The sequence below is a fragment of the Haliotis rubra genome, unplaced genomic scaffold (assembly GCF_003918875.1).
Source record: "Haliotis rubra isolate DU_JTF1 unplaced genomic scaffold, ASM391887v1 Scf559, whole genome shotgun sequence".
Lineage (NCBI taxonomy): Eukaryota > Metazoa > Mollusca > Gastropoda > Lepetellida > Haliotidae > Haliotis > Haliotis rubra.
Window position 1 is genome coordinate 491,518 of NW_025767256.1, and position 19,528 is coordinate 511,045.

At 38.9% G+C, this 19,528-nt stretch overlaps 1 long non-coding RNA gene across 1 annotated transcript; it reads right to left on the reverse strand.

Moving 5' to 3' along the window:
* Positions 1-12,153: 12,153 nt before the first annotated feature.
* On the reverse strand, positions 12,154-12,553 carry LOC124253936. Its single transcript, XR_006892348.1, has 2 exons — positions 12,502-12,553; positions 12,154-12,255 (listed from the first exon to the last, which is right to left on the reverse strand). It is a non-coding gene; the product is annotated as an uncharacterized LOC124253936 (long non-coding RNA).
* Between the last annotated feature and the right edge of the window lie 6,975 nt (positions 12,554-19,528).

The following is a 19,528-nucleotide window of genomic DNA, read 5'->3' on the forward strand; positions in this document are numbered from 1 at the left end:
AAGCCCGTTGTTTCGAACTGGGACGTGTCTAATTCTTTGTCGGGGCGCAGCAGTTGTTTCCTGCATTTATCACCATAACAGCAAAGTCGACACTGTTGTATGAAACGTGATGTTATATTCGTTTAATTATCAAGTTTTATACAAAGCCTAAGACTACTTGTATATTCTTTGGCGACTGGTTGTCATGACAACATATACATTATCTGGGGTGTCGTAAATGTGTTGAGGCCACCGAGAAGATCTCTGTTGGAATTGATTTGCCAACTCCTGGATCCGCCCCTGTATTTACCGACGTGTGTGATGTCTGTCATCGCAGTACAGCAGTTGCCTAGGTCCATGCTCATGATGTCAATCACTGGATTAATGACAAGACGCGGGACTGCCAGGGTGTCGTTGTACAAAACGATCTTAGTGCTAAGGTGACAGTAACTCCCTGGACTGATGACCGTGGCAGGGCTGTGGCGACTAAGTACGAGGCAGTGTGCCAAATAGTTTCCAAATTTTGCTAGCCAGTCGGGCAAGCTATGTATGAAAGTTACTAACCCAGAAGAAAATTCACTAACAAGAAATTTGAATGTAGAAACAAAGCATAAAATTACGAAAATAGATGACAATAAGATATTGTCGGCATGACACGGGTTTCATCATTAAGCTGCTAATATGATGAACATTTTTATCAGGCCATAATCTCACATGATTTAAAGTATATTATAACTTAACAAGTCGAAGAGAGTGATATATTTACAACATGACCGCATTAAATTTCACAAGCCAATCGGGCCAGTGACTGGAGATTTACTGGCCCGACTGGACTATTTCGCATACTGGTACGAGGGTATCCTGACTGCTGTGTGGTAACGTGAACGCCGTTCATGTTGTTTATGGAAGGGTCACAGGACAACAATACGGATAGAACATCCTGGGGCCAATAACTGTAGCAGGTGCGCGTCATTCTGGTCTACCTTTTGCCCTTCAAGATGATATCCCGCGCAGATCGATGCTGCTGATGTTGATCACGGGATTGTCTGGTCCAGACTAGAATAACTGACCGCCGACGTATAGCTGGATTATTGCGGAGTGCGGCGTTAAGAGAAGAGAACGCGCGTGTCCGTCGTACACGTGTCGTGGAGAACGTCACCATCTTGCCGTGGCTCGCCGTGTCCTGGCGTTTCCCCTACTGAGCATTTCTAGAACCTGATTCCATGGGGTCAAGGGCTACCTGCTACGTCTGCCGAACACGGCCAGCTGCTGCAGGAGTGGAAAGACTCTCTCACACTTTCACTGGGAGATCAATTCGGACCATGCCACGCCGTATAAATGAAAATTTGACTAATCTCAAACGTCAACCTTTTATCTTTGTTTGCACACTTACAATACACCGACAACAGTGAACGAGTGCCTGCTAATATAAGTTCAAACAATCGCTTAAACGTACAATGAGAGAGAGAGAGAGAGTATTTTGACATATACTAGTCACATAAAGAAACTGTGCTCACAGAAAATTCCTTCAGAATTGGAACACAACACAGAAAAGACGAAATGATGTAGACACTTTATAAGCTGAAGTATCGGGCCACAACAACATGAACAATATCCGTAACGATGACGTCAGAAGTTCAAAATTGAGTTGGGGGTCACACGACGAAGTCACAAAGTCAATAACGGGTATGAACCATCATGCGCGTGAAGCACAGCAGTGCATCGACGACACATATAGGCTACCAAATGAGCATTGAAGGCCTGGGGAATGGTTTGGGACGTGGTCACTGCCGTCTGGAACCTGTGACAGATTATTCACCCGAATCCATCTGTCCTGTCTTGGCGTCGTTACTCGGGGACGTCATTACTGTTTCCATAACAACTGACCAATGCAGATATCGTTTTACGATGGCATTGGAAATGTGCTGCCACCTGTTGTTGGCTCATGCCTGCTCGAACCATTCCAATGGTTTCGTGACGTTGAGCAGATGTTAATTTTGGCATGATGTGCATGTGAATTCTCATGTGAATTCGTGAACGTTTGAATGACTAAAGATCAAGCTTTCGACAGTGACAGCAAATTTCTGAGTTTCACATGTGTGCAGCTGCACAGGCTGCACGTGCAGTAACACATTGCAAGTCCATAGGCTACCATCAATGACGTCACGTCGCCTGGCACCTGCATAAGCGTTTGATTGTCTCCAATACTTGCTATGTTCACACCTTTATTTATGTATAAAGACACTGTCTATCTTTATATTTTCTGTGTGCAGTTTCTTTATGTGGCCAGTATATTTTCGTAGCTCATCGGTTCTTTAGTCTGGCATTTAGTCCCAGAAATATAGTTCTATTATTCAAAGAAAAATCCAAATAGATCCCAGAACTATCGATTACGACATTCGAGAATTGCCCAACATGCTAGACTTTGGTTAGACTCCTTTTGTTAATTCATTCTCTAAGGTCGGAGGGACGGACTGGCGTTTCATAGAGGTTGGGGTAGAAATAATTTAAAGTTATACCACGACTCGATTGTTTGGACCCGTAGTATAACCAATCAAAATGTTGATTAAACTACATCCCGGAATCAGCCGGGACTACTTTCCGTTAACCCTTGTCATGACAAGATTAAGAACAGTGTAATAATCGTGCAAAAACCGGGTCTGTTGAAAAACACCAAACATTGAAGAAACAACTTTTATTTCAGTTTTACGTTTTGGATGCTTTAACGGTTACAGTAAATTCAACGGCATTATCTGGAGCCTTGTCGTCGTTTGATGCAGTCGTTGCAGCCTGAAGACGTCGCTTTGTACCGCCCTGAATGATATTGCTAACCATTTCCTCCTGACCTTCACTGACATGTTTGTAGTCTCTGATAGCGTTGCTTCTGTGACCCGTTGTCCTTGCAATTAACTGCTCGTCGACACCACTGTTGAAGAGACGAGTGGCACATGTAGCCCGCAGAGAGTGGTTGGTGTAGAAACCTGCAATGAAAACAAATGATGTAATGACTTAAGTTTCACTTCCTGTAACATCGAATCCGAGCGATGGGAAATTACCCTGTGCATAAAGCTTAAATGTTTGGTGCCATATCATATTTTCGCATGAAGATGTAATGTCTCATGATCATAGATTATGGGTCTGGTTTCGTTTTTAGGTCATAATTTAATGGCCGCTTGAGTTGCTTGAAAGCGACGCTTGAAGTTTGTCATACTTTACCTTTGTTTTGCGATGAAAATTTTACCAGATTTTCTAGTTTGAAGAATATATAGTTTCAACTTGGCTTTAAATCCAGCCCTATCACAGAGTTTCTTGATAGTCCTCGAAAGTGTGTGCTGTCCAGTCGGTGAAGAACTATACCAACACTGGTCTCTTGGGGCATTGTGTGGACGAAGACTGCGGCATACTTTGAACTTGCATACTTCAGAGAAACTAGACATCTTTGTGGATTCGAACTTCTGTTTGCACGGACGTGTTTCGGTGTAACTCTTAAATCTTTGAGGCCCCCTTGGTTGTTTTTGCTAGTCTTTTCTGTATATTGCAAATATTCTCCATCAGAAGTAGTTTTCACAACAAACTGGGAAATTGTGAGACTTCGGTGTTCCTCCCCACTGCGAAGAGAGAAATTGAGTCCAATTAAATAAACCATAGTGTCTAAGCAGACTTTGGGTGCCAAGTAACTCCAGTGCCCACAATTTATCTTCCTGGTCAAAGGTAATAACTTCAGCCTTTTTATGTGGTAAAGCAAGACCAGAAGTGGCACCAGCTCTCATACAGTTGTCCAACGTATTCCTCCCCTCTCTAAACATGTCACTAAGAAAGTTAAGGTTTCGACCTTTGTTGTTCAAATACATTTGAATTAGCGACACTAATTGTCGCATGGTTTTTGGTGGGTACTGTGTACCATCCGTTTTCCTCACTTCACTAACGAATCGACATAGACAAAAATTCAGTTCATCATCATGGAGGTCTTCAAGCTTAATGTCGATGATGCTCAGCCTTTGTCCCTGGAATTCTCCGTTTCGTATTCTCCTGTTACGGTCTTCCCTCCACTCTTCCAACAAACGACACGCCCATCTGATAGCTTTCTCCGTATTTAGGGGAATACTCGTCTGTCCAAGACAAACAATTTCTTCATCCGTTTTTGGATCTGCAAAACGACCTGCAACGAGTTTAAATTTTAAACTGAATCATTTATAATACTGGTGTACGTCTACTGATCGTTAAAATAAACAATACTTTCACTGACGTAAACACAACGATATTGTTGCTTATTATGTACATTAAACTCGTTATCGAAGCAAACATTTCTGCAACTTGTGATAACAGGTAAGTTAATTGGAGAAATCTCACTTCAAATCATGTGACTATACATTAGCAGAGGGAAAATCAAATGACGTAACAAACAATCTGGACTTAATTTTTCGTTAAATAACATACACAAATTTTGAATATTGTTCTACATGTTACAAATTTATGTGAATTGTACAATATTTTACCAAATAATAGCCAGCGGATAGCTTGATTCCATCTGAAGGAAGTACAGATAGTGGTGTTTCTATGGTTATGATTTATCACAAAATATAAAAAAACAGAGCTTCAAGACCACTAGCTAAGATACATAGCGTCACTGACATGTCAGTGAACGCTATGTATCTTAGCTACACGAACACACAAACGTAATTGCGCCGACAATAGGGTTATCCCGATAAAAGGGGCATTAACCACACTAACTTTGACTGCGATACGTTGAATAAATTTTCAGTTGGTTGCAAAAATATATAGTACTGACAGTAACTTTCCTGCTAAATAAGATATTTCAATAACCAAATTTTAATCTGTAATAAAGTATATCTTAACGGGGATCTTTGTTTCGGTTGACGCATTTTCAAAACTTTTTTCTGCTTCAGTGCACGAACTGACAAGAATGTTATCTTCATCGGAAGAAAACGCAGCAAAACCGTCGTTGGGAAGTTGAGAAGAGCATATCAAATCGTTGTCATCCAACAAAGTTTCAAGAGAAATGTCTTCACCTTCCATTGTGTCAGTGACAATGTCGCCTTCTCCAGTGGGCTTGTGCACTTGACTGAGAGAGTTTTCTTCGTGTAGTGCGAGTGCAATACATGCCGCACGCGCTCTACAAGCTACTGCCTACCGTAGTTTCTGTCTTTGATGCTACTCAATTCGCTTTTCTAAAAGACGGAAAGGCCTTTGTCGATTAGGGACGTTTATTACAGCAAATTTGGTAGCTTATGAGAGCGTTATGGGGCTTAGTGTACGGCCAAGACAACATATTTGCCGCCTTTTTTACATTTTACTTGTTGTTTTGCTCAAATATCTATTGTTTATACATTTATGTCTTAGTAGTCATGGTATAAGTAAGTTATACCACTCGTATGTGCAGTTTAATCCACGAACTGGTTGATTATACAACTCGCGGCTCGTAGTATAACCAACCAGTTCGTGGATTAAACTACACATACGAGTCGTATAACTTATACGTAACAGCCTTTTTATACTGGATTGTCTGGTCCATACTCGATTATTTTCTCGATTATTTACATATATAAATAACATTGCTGAGTACAACGATAAACAAACAAACGGAATAACAAACAAAGAAAACAACAACAAATCTTATAGATCCTTATAATTTAGTCATGTAAAACTTCATGCAAACTTTCAGTACTCCATGCAAACTTTCGATCATGTCGAAATTCCTATCTAAGACTGTTTGTGTACGTTCAACCAGGGATACTCTACAAATAGAGTCTCCCTGGTTCAAATATAATTTATGTAGGCAGTGCTGTGTTTAGTGCGAGTTTTGCTTATGTTAGGAACTGCTGAGTTCGGCTCTTTCTACTACACGAAGGAACGTACACAAAGCAGATGTTATCCATGTCACAGCTGTATGTAACCGTGAGCTAACACAAAACATTATGTCACAATGGATTCGTATTCTTATGTAAAACGCTGCACATCTCATAATACACAGCTTGCATGACTGGACACAACCGACGACCTCAAAAGGTGGCAGAGAGGTATGCGCATGCTCGCCTGAGAAGGGACATAACTCTGTTAGGCTTAGCTGTGGCTGGGCTGGGCTGTTGTACCAGCTGTCATGATGCCAATTTTAAGCTTCGAATTGCTTACGACGTTCATAGTGTAATATACCATCACAGATAATGCAGAAACAGCATGATGGAAGGCTTTAGACCGACGTCCATTATCACATGACTGTTCCAGTGAAATCCCGTTGCCACATTAACAATGACACAACCAAATGTATTACACGAAAACATTTTGCTCTGTATTAAATGACTTCTGTATTAAATGAATCTCTGACGTTGAAAAGCGTTCGCTTCCCGCCACGGCTCTTTCTGTTACTCAGAATTTGAAGTTCGTACGATACTACATAAAATAGAAATTTACAAGATAATGATACATACATGCATCATCTATTGTCCATTAGATCCTTGACCCCTCGAACAAGTGTTGAATGTAAAATGAGCGTTAAATATAAAGGTGAGCGTTGAATATAAAAGTGAGCGTTGAATATAAAGGTGAGCGTTGAATATAAAGGTGAGCGTTGAATATAAAAGTGAGCGTTGAATATAAAGGTGAGCGTTGAATATAAAAGTGAGCGTTGAATATAAAGGTGAGCGTTGAATATAAAGGTGAGCGTTGAATATAAAAGTGAGCGTTGAATATAAAGGTGAGCGTTGAATATAAAGGTGAGCGTTGAATATAAAAGTGAGCGTTGAATATAAAAGTGAGCGTTGAATATAAGGTGAGCGTTGAATATAAGGTGAGCTGTAGATATTGAATTAGGAGATACACGTTATATTTTCAGATTTGCGGGTGTTATTGAGTATTTAATGCCAGGTTTTGTTATTGGTCACTGTAGAATTTTGACTGGAGGAGAAATAAAGCAAAGTCTTGTGTCCATGGTGGCAGTGTGGCATTGTCCAAAGCACCGGTCAATATGGCATCAGGTCAGAGTTTACAGTGAACAATAAACTATCATATGGAAAATATGAATGTTTATTGACCGCTGTTTGACGTCAGGTGGAACGTACGTTATTCTCCGGTTGATTAAAGATACGACGTGACTTTAACACACTCACTAACTCACCCACCGAGGGCTCATTCTAGATATTTGCGTGGTTTGTGGGAAAAGTTCTTTTCCTATATATTTGTATTAAGCGGTAGTTACGTCATTTGTAGAACGGGATTTGGTTTGGTTATTGCATAACGCCGCACTCAGCAATATTCCAGCTATATATGGCGGCGGTCTGTAAAAATCGAGTCTGGGCCAGACAATTCAGTGATCAACAGCATGACGGGAATGTCCTGGTGGCGTCTCAGCTTTTAGTTTAGATCTTCAAGCCCTTGGCTATCGGTCGATGATTTCCTTTAAACTCAAGATCGCAATAAGAGCGTTGCGTCTGAATGCGCATTCGACGAGGAGACTGGAAAGAGGTTGGTTTTGATGTAGCTTATTTACACAGTATTACCGTCGAAGATGTCGCAATAGGATGTGTCCTTCCGTACTCCAAAACGCCTCTGACAATCTGTGGTTTTCCCCCAACGTTAAACTGTTCTTTGTCCCAAATATGATGGAATTTCGCTACAAAAGGTGTGAAGTATTATACACTTACACAAACACTCACCCATCCACTCGCTCACTTTTAAAAAAATAGCACGGAGGCTTTTGCATTTTGAACAGTCATAAATGTTTCGCATTTATCAAATATTCAAGCTGAAATTATGACCTATGAAACTTGTAGAACTTGCAAAACTTTGGTAGGGTGTCAATCCTGCAAATTATTGTTCTTAAGGCAGAATGTAGAAATATGACGATTTGCTATAACTGCCGTAATGCTAATGGGCAAAAATATTATAGAATGATTGTGGTCAGTTCATATTTCATCTAGTTCATTGTAAAAGTGGTTCAAAGTTGTTGTTTTCTCTCCGGAGCCGTCGTCTTTAATGATTGAAATATAGCTGTCTTCTTTCGTTTTACTGCGCAGGAGTTCGTATTGATTTTAAATGTTCCCAGCATCAGCGCTATAAATAGACCAGCTCCTTACAGCGATATCTCGTTCCCGGAGCTCGTCACTGCTTCGGTGGCAATCACAGCTCACAAATACATTTACGACAGCAATAAATTGTGTTGATTTTCAAATGTCAATACTTTTATTAATTGATTCATATTGATAACTATAATTTGATGATATCTGAACGTATTTTTGAACATCAAAAATGCGAATTTGGATAAGAATATCAAGGATGACATCTTCAGATAGTTTTGTTACAAAGATAATACCATATTCCGAATGTTAAAATATTGATTATTGTTATCTTGAACTAGATAATAAAACGAAGTCTGATAAAATGGCGTTGGCGTAGGCCAGGGTAATCTTTTTTTGAGTAGCGGAGGTGGGGTTAGCCTAGAGGTTAAAGCGTTCGCTCATGGGTACAATGTGTGAAGCCCATTTCTGGTGTCCCCAGCGGTGACGTTGCTGGAATATTGAAAAGTGGCGTAAAACTAAACTCACTCACTCACTTGTTGAGTTGGTGTTGCTCACCAAATCAGAAAAGTGACAGTCGGAATGCGTATTCTGATCATGCAATCTCGGATGGTTCAAGAAAGAATATTCCGAGCGACAGTTCCGAGAAGTAAGACTGATTCCGTTAAATGTATATCCTACCTCTCGCGTGAGTGGGAAAACCTTTGATACCTGAAGAGACCTTCCTCAGCCCGTGAGAAGTACAACGTACAATCTGAAATATATATCTGTTAGACATTCCAGAATGTATCGGGGCGGTGGGGTAGCCTAGTGGTTAAAGCGTCCGCACGTCACGCCGAAGACCTGGGTTCGATTTTCCACATAAATACAATGTGTGAAGCCCATTTTTGGTGTCCCCCGCCGTGATGTTGCTGAAATATTGACGAGCGAACGCTTTAACCAACGGGCGACCTCACCGCCCCCGTCACAAACAGGAGCAGAGGCAGTTGTTCACCTAATTGCATCCGACTTATTTGTTTTCACCGATGCGTCAGCTTTTGAAATATCCTTCACGTGTCTCCCAGAAAACTGTGTTACCCGAGGCCTTGAATGTTATAACGTTTCGGGCAATAGTCGTATGACGGGTGTCGTCCCCTGTCGAAGTCCAAAACTGGGTACGACGTCGAGTCCTATACTGGGTACGTCGTCGTAGTCCCATGCTGGGTACGTCGTCGTAGTCTCATACTGGGTACGTCGTCGTAGTCCCATACTGAGTACGTCATCGTAGTCCCATAATAGGTACGTCGTCGTAGTCCCATAATGGGTACGTCGTCGTAGTCCCATAATGGGTACGTCGTCGTAGTCCCATACTGAGTACGTCGTCGTAGTCCTATACTGGGTACGTCGTCTTAGTCCCATACTGAGTACGTCGTAGTCCTATACTGGGTACGTCGTCGTAGTCCCATACTGAGCACGTCGTAGACCTATACTGGGTACGTCGAAGTCCCATACTGGGTACGTCGTCGAGTCCTATACCGAGTACGTCGAAGTCCCATACTGGGTACGTCGTCGTAGTCCCAAGCTGGGTCCGTCGTAGTCCCATACTGGGTACGTCGTGGTAGTCCCATACTGGGTACGTCGTCGTAGTCCCATACTGAGTATGTCGTCGTAGTCCCATACTGGGTACGTCGTCGTAGTCCCATACTGTGTATGTCGTCGTAGTCCCATACGGGGTACGTCGTAGTCCCATACTGGGTACATCGTCGTAGTCCCATACTGAGTATGTCGTCGTAGTCCCATACTGGGTACGTCGTCGTAGTCCCATACTGTGTATGTCGTCGTAGTCCCATACTGGGTACGTCGTAGTCCCATACTGGGTACGTCGTCGTAGTCCCATGCTGGGTACGTCGTCGTAGTCCCATGCTGGGTACGTCCCATACTAAGAATTTCGTATGTCCTGTTCTAGACGAAAGACGTCGCCGTATGTTCTTGTTTTGACGATTTAACTTTACTTAGACAAAAATCTTTGGAAATGTACGAATGTTTTATACACATAAACCTATACCATTCAAAAATTCAAAAATGCAGGGTATATTCCATTTTTCGAGCATACCACTAGCCAATGCCAATGCATATGAGAAAAAAATATATATATCCATACAGATGAAATATTTCCAAAGGAATAGAATACATTGTCTCATTTTCCCTTAATTTCTCTTTATCATCTGTTTCCTCCTTGGCTTCATCATTTGCATTTTATCAATCTTGTAAATCCAATGTCCCTACTATTTTGAAAGGTATATATAATCCTTCGTTCACGCGGTCAAGGGCGGTACTTCAAGTCTCATGGGGAATAGACCATTCTTAATGAGGCCTCATGAATATTCATATCTGTACCAAAACGAGGCTAAATGGGGCAAGGACACAATCGCATAATGGCGACAAATCTCAATGTATACTTCCTGGTTTCAAATTTCCCTTGAACGGTACATTACGAAACTGTCCAGTAGTTCAGGGAAATCGAAGAGAAATGGGAAAGGGCTACACAAATGTTTCTGTAGCATATCAACGGATTGAAGGGTGAATAATTACTGTACATCACGACACATCACGATAAGTCATATGACCTAGATATCTAGGTAACGTTTACCATGTTGCGCAGCATTTATGAAGGGAAGCTACTCTAAAGTCACAATAGTGGAAATATTACCAAGGGAAGTCAATTACGTTTACTTTATCAACATATGAACAAAGCAAAGACTCAACGTATTTCCTGACCTGGATTCAAATCATCCACTTCCACATGGGAGTAGTGTTGTTAATTCTTGAGCTGGATAATCGAGATTATAAGTAATATATGTAGATCAAGATAGCTCTCCTCGAGTGGATCTGGACCAAACAAATTTTTGTATTATTCATGTGATGAAATTATTTGTTTGGTATTTCTTCTGTTTAAAATGTTTTGTCCTATCGACTCTGTTTTATAGATATAGGGTATTTATTCACGCATTTATTTTCAGTTGTACAGGACTAGTGGTGATGGGGATGTGCGCGTAGCTGCATGTTACAATCGCAGAGGAAAAACGAATCGCCACATCATCGTGTAGAAACTATTTATTTCAATCAACATGAGTGGGACCAGAGCTGGTGGGACACAATGTGCAAGATAAAACTGGATGATTTTTTTCAAGTTCTTTCTTGACTGATTTGGAGGTGAATAATTAATTTACCTAAATTGACAAGTGGTACCAGCATGGGGAATATTTGAACTATTTTTCAATACTGTGTTACTATACCATAAAATTGATTTATTGTAGATCAGGTGTACTTATTCTGTACCACTGTAACTGAAGACATTTTTAAGGAGAAAATATTATCAGATTAACATAACAGGATTCACACTACAGGATTCACACTACAGCAAACAATTAACCCAAATAAATAACGAGCACCTGGAGTGCAGTTAATAAAAAATTATTTTGAAATTGTGTCTTAAAAGTCCAATTACAATAGACACATTCACAATAGCTTCCAACTGTAATACTGATGAATAACAATCAACTTTTCAGAGGATGCAAATTGAAAATATATTGGGTGCAATATTTATGTTGATAGAAATATCTTTTTAGATTAGTCTGACATGAATGGCAACAATTACAGCTGGATCAATGCATAATTTATCATAGTTTTCTCCCCTTACACATTATCATAATCTCTTACCTATGAATGATGTTGTTTTTTCTGATTCCCAACTAACTCTTTTCAAACAGGATGAAATACATTCTTTTTCATCAATTATTAATTAAACAGCAGCAAATGAGTTACATCTACAACTATGCCATTATGAAAGACCTTTCTATTATTCAGTTAAATCCATCAATGTGTATGTATTACAGCTGTCTCTTTTTTCATCCATCATTTACACAACAAAAAAGCACCAAACAATTTCATTTACATTCATGTCTGTCAATTTTTGTGCTGTTTGGGCAAGCTACATCACAAAACTTGGGAAGATATTCAACAAATGAAAAAGTTCCAGCTAATCAGTGCCAATGTTTGAAATGATGGAATACTGTAAAATGTTCAATCAATTTTTATCATCATACATGAATTTACTAACTCCAAACTTTTCAAGTTCAAGTTTTCTGTTCAATTTTTCTATTTTGTCAACCTTTTCCTTGAGTTGCCTCTCCTGTTCATGTAAGTTTTGCTGGAGTTGTTCTATGTAGGACTGGGGCCAGTGGCTGCTGTATCCCTCTCTGCTTCTCTGTAATATAAGCATTGTAAAGCATCAGTATTATCTCTTCGACCACACAAACAATAAATATATCTCTGGAATTACAAATATACATCAAGGAATAGAGGCTAACATCATTTCATATTTTAGACAGTATGGGCAATCAATATTTTTATATGTAAATAACATAGCATATAGGTCAAAGTTCAGTTGTATTAAATTTTTTAAAACCATGTCAGTTGGCAAAATTAACTTAATACGATCTGACATTCTTACTGTATCTGAGATGGTGACTGTGGTAGATTCCTTATGGGAGGTTCCTGAGCTGGTGACATGCTCTCTGACTCTTAATTAGCAGCATCTGAAATGGATATTTAAACACTAAATATATTTCAGTTGGTGTAATTAGATTGTCCAGTAATATGTCCTGTATCCCTGAAGTACTGGTCAGTATGCAGTAATTTGAAAGTAGATACATATTTAAGATTTTTAACAGCATGTGTATGTCCTGCATATATATGTACTTGAAATGTTACTTTGATTTGCAGCCAATCTAATTTCACTGATACAGAATATTTGCAAATAAAATTCCCTTGCCATCATGACAAGAGTGTCTGCACATGTCCATATGCTTAAATTTTTTAATATATTGGACCATTCATAATTTATGACTAGGGGTGATGATGATTTTAGGTGCGGTGTTTTGTGGGGTTGGGGTGTCTCCCAGTTTGTTTTGGGGAGGCAGGGTGAGGGCCATGTGTACATATGAACTAGGGGTGATCACTGATTTTGAACATGACAATGTGTGTGTGTGTGGGGGGTGGGGTGGGGGTGGGGTGGGGTTTGAATGTGTCTCTGTGTGTGTGACATTCACATTGTACATGTGCCCCTAATATTAAAACCTTGCATAGTGAACAGTTTGTATATTACACGGCAGATCTAGACTATGCCATGTGCCGTAATTATTTTGTACTTACTATGAATCATTTTCCAGGATCTCTCCGTATTTTCGTCAACCACTGCCTTCTTCTGATCTTATTCTTGGGAATATGGTGAAAAGATACCGTAAACTCCTTACGGGCATCACTCCAACGCAAAGGCACACAGCAGTAATCTTTCCTTTTCGAGGTCGACATTTTCAAGGTTGGGTCAACCTATTTAAGCCTCGCTTTCGATTTGACCTCGAGGTCATGCATATTGGCTAAGAATGGTCTATATATATCCATATATATTGTAAACAATCTGCTTCATGACGGGGTAGAGGGGGTAAAACATGTCCTTCCAAGACAGTAAACAATGACATAGATACTGTAAATAACTTATCGTGGGCTCCCCTGATTATAGTGAGTGAGTTTAGTTTGCTGCTTTTAGCAATGTGACATACCTATGTGGGGAATCGAACCTTGGCCTTCGACGTGACGAGCAAACACTTTAACCACTAGGCTACCGCCCCTCCATGATTATAGGGTAAATAACTTCCCATGATTATAGTGTAAACAGCTTCCCATGATTATAGGGTAAATACCTCCCCATGATTATAAGGTAAATCTGTTCCCATGATTATATGGTAAATACCTTCCCATGATTATAGGGTAAATACCTCCCCATGATTATAGGGTAAATACCTCCCCATGATTATAGGGTAAATACCTCCCCATGATTATAGGGTAAATACCTCCCCATGATTATATGGTAAATACCTTCCCATGATTATAGGGTAAATACCTCCCCATGAATATAGGTAAATCTGTTCCCATGATTATAGGGTAAATACCTCCCCATGATTTTAGGGTCAATACCTCCCCATGATTATAGGGTAAATACCTCCCCATGATTATATGGTAAATACCTTCCCATGATTATAGGGTAAATACCTCCCCATGAATATAGGTAAATCTGTTCCCATGATTATAGGGTAAATACCTCCCCATGATTATAGTGTAAACAGCTTCCCATGATTATAGGGTAAATCTGTTCCCCTGATCATCGGGTAAATACCTCCCCATGATTATAGGGTAAATACCTCCCCATGATTATAGGGTAAATACCTCCCCATGATTATATGGTAAATACCTTCCCATGATTATAGGGTAAATACCTCCCCATGAATATAGGTAAATCTGTTCCCATGATTATAGGGTAAATACCTCCCCATGATTTTAGGGTAAATACCTCCCCATGATTATAGGGTAAATACCTCCCCATGATTATAGGGTAAATACCTCCCAGATGATTATAGGGTAAATCTGTTCCCATGATTATAGGGCAAATACCCTATAAGGTGGAAAATCTGTTCCCATGATTATAGGGTAAATACCTCCCCATGATTAGGGGTAAATAACTTCCCCTGATTATAGGGTAAATCTGTTCCCATGATTATAGGGTAAATCTGTTCCCATGATTATAGGGTAAATCTGTTCCCCTGATCATCGGGTAAATACCTCCCCATGATTAGGGGTAAATAACTTCCCCTGATTATAGGGTAAATACCTCCCCATGATTAGGGGTAAATAACTTCCCCTGATTATAGGGTAAATCTGTTCCCATGATTATAGGGTAAATCTGTTCCCATGATTATAAGGTAAATCTGTTCCCCTGATCATCGGGTAAATACCTCCCCATGATTATAGGGTAAATACCTCCCCATGATTATAGGGTAAATACCTCCCCATGATTATATGGTAAATACCTTCCCATGATTATAGGGTAAATACCTCCCCATGAATATAGGTAAATCTGTTCCCATGATTATAGGGTAAATACCTCCCCATGATACTAGGGTAAATACCTCACCATGATTATAGGGTAAATACCTCCCCATGATTATAGGGTAAATACCTCCAGATGATTATAGGGTAAATCTGTTCCCATGATTATAGGGCAAATACCCTATAAGGTAAATCTGTTCCCATGATTATAGGGTAAATACCTCCCCATGATTAGGGGTAAATAACTTCCCCTGATTATAGGGTAAATCTGTTCCCATGATTATAGGGTAAATCTGTTCCCATGATTATAGGGTAAATCTGTTCCCATGATTATAGGGTAAATACCTCCCCATGATTAGGGGTAAATAACTTCCCCTGATTATAGGGTAAATAACTTACCATGATTATAGGGTAAATATCTTCCCATGATTAAAGGGTAAATACCTCCCCATGATTATAGGGTAAATCTCTTCCCCTGATTATAGGGTAAATACCTCCCCATGATTATAGGGTAAATACCTCCCCATGATTATTGGGTATATCTCTTCCGATGATTATAGGGTAAATCTCTTTCCATGATTATAGGGTAAAATAACTTCCCATGATTACAGGGTAAATACCTCCCCATGATTATTGGGTATATCTCTTCCGATGATTATAGGGTAAATCTCTTTCCATGATTATAGGGTAAATACCTCCCCATGATTATAGGGTAAATACCTCCCCATGATTATTGGGTATATCTCTTCCGATGATTATAGGGTAAATCTCTTTCCATGATTATAGGGTAAAATAACTTCCCATGATTACAGGGTAAATACCTCCCCATGATTATAGGGTAAATGATGCCATACAGAGGGGGAATAATGCCCAGCGAAAGGTAACACGATGCAGATCATGTGGCATATCATTGTTGATCACATGTTATATATCATTGCAGATCACATGATATATATCATTGCAGATCACATGCTATATATCATTGCTGATTACATGCTATATACCATTGCTGATCACATGCTATACATCAAGGCAGATCACATGCTATATATCATTGCTGATCACATGCTATATATCATTGCAGATCACATGCTATAAATCATTGCTGATCACATGCTATATATCATTGCAGATCACATGCTATATATCATTGCAGATCACATGCTATAAATCATGGCTGATCACATGCTATATATCATTGCTGATCACATGCTATATATCATTGCTGATCACATGTTTATATCATTGCTGATCACATGCTATATACCATTGTTGATTACATGCTATATATCATTGCAGATCACATGTTATATTTCATTGCTGATCACATGTTTATATCATTGCTGATCACATGCTATACATCATTGCTGATCACATGCTATATATTATTGCAGATCACATGTTTATATCATTGCTGATCACATGCTATATATCATTGTTGATTACATGCTATATATCATTGCAAATCACATGTTTGTATCATTGCTGATCACATGCTATACATCATGGCAGATCACATGCTATATATCATTGCTGATCACATGCTATACATCATGGCAGATCACATGCTATATATCATTGCTGATCACATGCTATACATCATGGCAGATCACATGCTATATATCATTGCTGATTACATGCTATACAGCAGGGCTCGATTTAAGAGATGTTAACCTACTTGCACCAGGTGCAACCTAAGATAAAGACCTAGTTGCACCAGCCAAATTCAAGTTGCAACGTAGTGTGTTAAAATGTTTCGGTGCACATAAACCTTAATCAGTGATGTAGTACCCATGAAACCATAGCAACACTCAGACACAGCTGATCCCTGTTTACAAGAGCTGACATAGCCGAGACGTGTTTATGAATAGCAATGTGTCATTGCCATAGCTATTCAAAGTTTAGAAGAAACATGGGCTGCATATGTTAGATTTATTGTTGATTTATTTCTCAACAATTCACTTACACCTTGTGCAAGATAGACTCATAGCTAGGTTGTATTTTGTAATATTGGGTTGCACCAGTGCAAGTAACAAAGCACTAAATCGAGCCCTGTATACATCATGGCAGATCACATGCTATACATCATGGCAGATCACATGCTATATATCATTGCTGATCACATGCTATATATCATTACAGATGAAAATGTACTATTCATATTTATAACTAAATGTAACATTCTATACGGAATTTCTTCAATTGTCAGGGATGTGTAATAATTACAAATTGGCGATAAAGGTCGTCCAGGGGATACAGGTCCGTTGGTTGGAGGAGGTGTATCTCCGATTCTTTTTACATTGAGGTCGGTGGTAGTATGAGAACTATTTGTTAAATTTGAATGCGGCCATATTTTCATATCTCCAGTCTCTATTGCTAAGTTAAAATTTCCACATCTGAATTTTAAAAGGGCAGATCTCAAATTTAAACAAATGTTACAATTTAAGTATTTTCTACATCTAATAAGGTTTTATACTGACAATAATAAAAAGTTTTGTGTTAATTTTCAATGGAAGTATACTAGGATTTCTCTAAATCATCCGTCAGTCTTTGTTTAAAAAGAAACATGAAATGCTCAACATTTCCAATATCCTGACTGACCTATGCATAACCAAAATCATAAGTAAATAAAATATTTTTAACATTAGTTGCCCAAGTCACACGTCTAACATCATCTTATGATTTCAGCATTTCGAGAGTCTATTTGGGGGTGGATACAATAAATGACGCCAGTATTCGATAACCTTAGTCATATATACAATTTGTAAAGGGAGTCTACCACATTCCCTAAATCTTAGTACGACATTATTACAAGTTGATTTACCGACTTTTAAAAGATATTTACAAAATTTAATTTGTACATACTCTATGAGTTTACAATAACTGGTGCCCCATAACATAATATAGGTGAGACCATACAATCAAATATGTTAAACAAATCTTTACAATTGACACTACCCATTTTTCTCTGAAAGGTATTTACAGAAAATAATGCCTTATTGACCCGAGAAACAAGACATGTCTGGGCTTTACTCCATACAAGTTTTGGTGTAATTACAAATCCTAAATATTTATAAAAAGATACAGATTCAATTTGTTTACCATCATAATACAATTTTTCATAATCTCTTAGAGGCCCACCATTTCAAAAAACAAGAATCTTAGTCTTTTTAAAATTAACTGACATACCAGTAGATTTACAAAACTTCTCAAGAACACGAATCTTTTTCTGTAAGTGGTTGCATGTATCAGACAAACATAAGTGAACATACATTATTAAAATCTGATGAAACTGATACACTTGAACCACCCTCAGTTCCATTAAAAGTACATAACTTGTTAATGAAGATAATAAATAATTGTGGGCTTAAAACACTACCCTGACGGGTACCAATATTACAAGAAAAACATTTAGACAAACCATTTGAAGTTCTAACACAAGTTGATAAATTCTGATACATTGTTATTATAACATTTAAAAATTTACCACATATACCAAGTTCAGAGAGAGATTGAAGTAAAACATCATGTTTAATAGTGTCAAAGGCTTTGGACAAATCAACAAAGACAATACAACCTACCCTTCTTTTTACAAGAATATTTCTGAATTAAAGCCTGGAGGGAAAATAATGATCAATTGTAGAATAATTAGCACTAAAACCTGCTTGGGACTCACTAATAATTTCATTAATATCACACCATTTCTGAAGACGTTGATTCAACATAGAAGAGAATATGTTACAAACAGAGTCAATGAATATATGTCTCTATAATTATTAGGGTCATCTTTACAGCCAGATTTAAATAAAGGGCATATTATACTCTTACTCCATCTTCTAGGGAAGTTACCACTGTCAAATATTTCATTAAATATGGACGTAAGAAAGGGTACAATATAATTACTAGAAGCTTTAAAAATTCTCCAGCCACACCATCAAGTCCTGGTGACTTATTAGTTGGAATATTCATAACATGGAACAAAACTTCCTGTTGAGTAATTGCTGCATTAAGTACATGTAATGACAAATTATACAGCTGCAACTGAGACATATCACAATTGGAATAAGAGTCACCAACATTTATAGCTAAATTACATGGAATTATCATGAAATGGCCCTCCATTATCAGGAAATTTGCGGGCCGCTGCAAATGATATTGGACCGCTCAACCTTTACGACGGGCCACGATCAGTTCTGTTGTCAAGTGACGTCATAGTGGGTGCGTGGGCTTACGGTTCATTCGACAGTGGCTTTCGACTGGCAGATATTCTGGGTCAAACAAGTCAAAGCAACCCGAATTCCCGCTTTAAATAGCGGTAATATTGGCTTTCTAGCTGGTGCTTACCTTAACAATTGCACTATTAAGGCTGTTGATGGACCAAAGCCGAACACTGACATAGTTTGACATGTTGCAGGCTATGGTCTTGTCAAAGGCCAAGGTCGAATATCGTCACTTTCTCTTGTGACGTCACTTGGATGTTCGATGACGTAATCACATTCGGGCAGTCAACCCGTCAGAAGTTAATTTGGGTAAACTTGGTCAAATTCCTTCATTGTTTCCTTTTTCTTTTCAACACAAATTCCATGTATTTTAGC